Source organism: Berghia stephanieae, chromosome 13 (genome assembly GCF_034508935.2).
Source record: "Berghia stephanieae isolate SIO BIC M18660-M18661 chromosome 13, UCSD_Bste_1.3, whole genome shotgun sequence".
Taxonomy (NCBI): domain Eukaryota; kingdom Metazoa; phylum Mollusca; class Gastropoda; order Nudibranchia; family Aeolidiidae; genus Berghia; species Berghia stephanieae.
This window is the reverse complement of record NC_088372.1, coordinates 2351260-2355418: the sequence shown is the minus strand read 5'-3', so window position 1 is coordinate 2355418 and position 4159 is coordinate 2351260. Positions and strand designations below refer to the sequence as shown.

Genomic DNA, 4159 nt, shown 5'->3' with positions numbered 1-4159 from the left:
GATATATACTATACATCCTTCGTTGGTGTCGTTGTTATTTCTAAAATCCAAGAATTATACTCTACATCCTTCGTTGCTGTCGTTGTTATTTCTGAAATCCAAGAAATATACTCTTCATCCCTAGTTGGTGTCGTTGTTATTTCTGAAATCCAAGAAATATACTCTACATCCTTCGTTGGTGTCGTTGTTATTTCTGAAATCCAAGAAATATACTCTTCATCCCTAGTTGGTGTCGTTGTTATTTCTGGAATCCAAGAAATATACTCTACATCCTTTGTTGGTGTCGTTGTTATTTCTAAAATCCAAGAAATATACTATACATCCTTCGTTGGTGTCGTTGTTTTTTCTAAAATCCAAGAATTATACTCTACATCCTTCGTTGGTGTCGTTGTTTTTTCTGAAATCCAAGAAATATACTCTATATCCATAGTTGGTGTCGTTGTTATTTCTGAAATCCAAGAGATATACTCTACATCCTTAGTTGGTGTCGTTGTTTTTTTCTGAAATCCAAGAAATATACTCTACATCCTTCGTTGGTGTCGTTGTTATTTCTGAAATCCGAGAATTATACTCCATATCCTTAGTTGATGTCGTTGTTATTTCTTGAATCCAAGAAATATACTCTACGTCCTTCGTTGATGTCGTTGTTATTTCTAAAATCCAAGAATTATACTCTACATCTTTCGTTGGTGTCGTTGTTATTTCTAAAATCCAAGAATTATACTCTACATCCTTCGTTGGTGTCGTTGTTATTTCTAAAATCCAAGAAATATTCTACTCTATACCCTTATTTGGTGTCGTTGTTATTTCTGTCTGAAATCCAAGAAATGACCCTCTACATCCATAGTTGGTGTCGTTGTTATTTCTGGAATCCAAGAAATATACTCTTCATCCTTCGTTGGTGCCGTTGTTATTTCTAAAACCCAAGAAATATTATACTCTATACCCTTATTTGGTGTCGTTGTTATTTCTGTCTGAAAGTCAAGAAATATACTCTATATCCTTAGTTGGTGTCGTTATTTCTGAAATCCAAGAAATATACTCTACTTTCTAAGTTGGTGTCGTTGTTATTTCTGAAATCCAAGAAATATACTCTACATCCTTAGTTGGTGTCGTTGTCATTTCTGCCTGAAATCCTAGAAATATACTCTACATCCTTAGTTGGTGTCGTTGTTATTTCTGCCTGAAATCCAAGAAATATACTCTATATCCTTAGTTGGTGTCGTTGTCATTTCTGCCTGAAATCCAAGAAATATACTCTACATCCTTAGTTGGTGTCGTTGTTATTTCTGTCTGAAATCCAAGAAATATACTCTTCATCCCTAGTTGGTGTCGTTGTTATTTCTGGATCAGTCGTTGGTATCCATCACTGTCCTCTTTATTCTCAATGATTCAAAGAGCTCAATGATGTCCCAACCATCAATCCCGTGAGTGTTGTCGTGGAATCCAGCGGGACATCAAAAGATCAGTAGTCACCTGATGTATGTCGTCATAATGATCATCTTCTTTACTTTAACCCTCCTCATACCAACTATAGGAAAATCGTCACATTCGTTACCATACAACCAACATTTTTCTTATTCAAATTTCTTTTGTACATTATGAAATTTAAAGAAAATGAACAGTGTGTTGTAGAGCATGTTTTGCTAAAGAAATTATTTGTCGCCAGAACTTACTGCTATTGTGTTTGAGTGGTAAAAAAATATATTCTTGTGTTAGTTGGTGTTAAGTTTTCGGGGAAATCCTGAAAATGGCTCACAAGGAGAGAGTTAATCCAAAAAACATTGAAGGCGCAATATCCACTAAACGTGCTCAAAGCGCTTCACAAGGGGTTCCCTGGCCAACAGCAACATATAACATGAAGGACGGGACATGACGCCTGACTGTTAGGCGATACTACAATTTTTTTTCGGACAGAGACAATGCTGTTAACGGTCAGGTACTAATTTTACACCTTAGTACGGTGAGAGAATGTGAGTAAAGAGCCTTCTCCAAGGACTCAACTATGCATTGAGCGAGGCTCGAACCCAGGACTTTTCGATCCGAAAGCGGGTGTCATACCACTAGACCATATTATAACCGCACAACGGAATTTATGCCAGGCTTTTTAAGGAATGGCAATCAAAACTGTCTTTCAAAACTTGATTTGCGCATTCTCACTCGTGCTTTTTATGCTGTGTTATCTTTACAAGCAAATTTGACAAGTGATAGTGTAGGAATGACGTCATCAATTGTGACCCATCGTCTCAAAACGGTGTTATGTCGGAACGAACCAGATACTTAAAAGCCGAATTGAATGTTAAAACTGGTCAAAAATATAAATTGTTGGCATTAGAACCCTAAAATATGGTATCCATTCTTCTCAATAAAACATACAAACTCAACACATGTCCGATGTTTCTGGCTATAAATTCAATTTTCAACATCTTAACCAACCCAAATTAATACCGTTTTGAGGAGAAGGGTCACAATTAGGAACATTTCAATCTAAGAGTGTGTTTCATCGTTACTATTATTGTATTTCCTGAAAGAGGAAAACAACAACAAAAGCTTGAGCTTTTATATAGCGCAATATCCACTAAAAGTGCTCAAAGCGTTTTAAAGGTGATCTTAGCCACTAGCAACACTTAATATGTAGGACTAGACGTGACACCTATTAGGCGAAATTTCAATCTTTTTTTTCGGTCCCAGACAACTCTGTTAACGGCCACGTACTCATTTAACATCAGATTACAAAAAAAAAAAAAATTAATTAAAATTACCTTTATTAATCCCCAAGGAAGAGTGCAGCGCCGCAAAGTGAGCTAGAGCGAGGTGACTTGCTCAAGGACTTGCACACACCGAAGCGGGTTGTCGAACTTGGTACCTTTCGCTACGAAGCAAAGACCGTACCGCTGGGCCACGCGCCACCTCACGATGATAGAATGTGAGTAAAGAGCCTTTTCCAATGACTCAACAATGCCCCGCTCAGAGCGGGACTCGAACCCAGGACATTCCGATCCAAAAACGAGTGTCATACCCCCAGAAACGCAGCCGAACAATAAATATTAGTCTTATTAAATCACCAAAAAAAAAAAGAACAGCAGACACAGTAGATCTACACATTTCATCATAATTTATCATTTATCGTATTTTATATATCTAATGTGCCAATCATTCAAGACAGTTTTTTTTCCAGTTTTTTTTTAAACTTCAGGAATGAGAGACATCCAATGTTTGTCGTCACTTTGCCAGTTTAGGTTTTATCTTCAACTTCTACATACAACAATAAACATAGGCATAGGGATATTGCCTTTTTTAAAAACGTACACTAAATAAATAAATTTTAAAAAGATAAATAAATGAATATATAAAAGAATAAATAAATAGATAAAAAATAAATAAATAAATAAATAAATAAATAAAAAATAAATGAATAAATAAATAAATAAATCTACTTCAATACAGTTGTTTCATGTCAATATTAGATACCATTACATGATTCTATCCAAAACAATTTTCTGAATTCTTTACGATACTTTAAATTCGTTTTCTACTTCCATTTCACTGCTAATAGATTTGATGTAAAACTAAAGCATCACACAAAATTAAGTCTGTAAATAAATAAATACATATTCATTAGATATACTTACTTATTCACTCACGCACTATTTCTGTGTAGGGCAACATTATTCTATCTTGCTTCGATACTTACTTCGATACTTAATTATTAATTTACGTACCAGTGAAGCATTCTTCTATCTACCTTCGTTGCTGTTTCTGTAACAATGTTGTTGTTTTTTTTTTTCGAGGATTGGGATATTAGCCCTATGTCAAACCCCCTGCCTTGGAGGACCAGGATATATTTTGGAGACTCTCTCCTCGGCGTGCTGTTCTCCCGAGTTAATGCCCACCCTTGGTTTTATTGTGGAGTGTCCTTCTCCTAGGCTGGTTGCTGTCCCGAGCTATGTAGTCCGTCCTACCTTTGGATTAAATTTGGAGTGACCTTCTCCTAGATTGATTGCGAATTCATTAGATATATTGTGAAGAAAATACGAAACTTGGTGCCGAAACCCGGTAAAATATTTGACTGTCCATTGCTGTCGATTACATTCAGAAATAGGTAAGCAAAATTTTGAAAAAAATATGTTTAGATATATATCGTGCCAATTAAGTTAAC

General features: G+C 35.6%; 1 protein-coding gene across 1 annotated transcript in view; it reads right to left on the bottom strand.

Annotated features, from left to right (window-relative positions):
- Positions 1-3108: 3108 nt before the first annotated feature.
- Positions 3109-4159, bottom strand: part of LOC144958761 (uncharacterized) — a 9794-nt gene continuing 8743 nt past the window's right edge. The window contains exon 4 of the mRNA XM_078890943.1: positions 3109-4159. This exon is cut by the window's right edge and continues 773 nt beyond it. The gene's annotated coding sequence lies outside the window, so the exon portion shown is untranslated.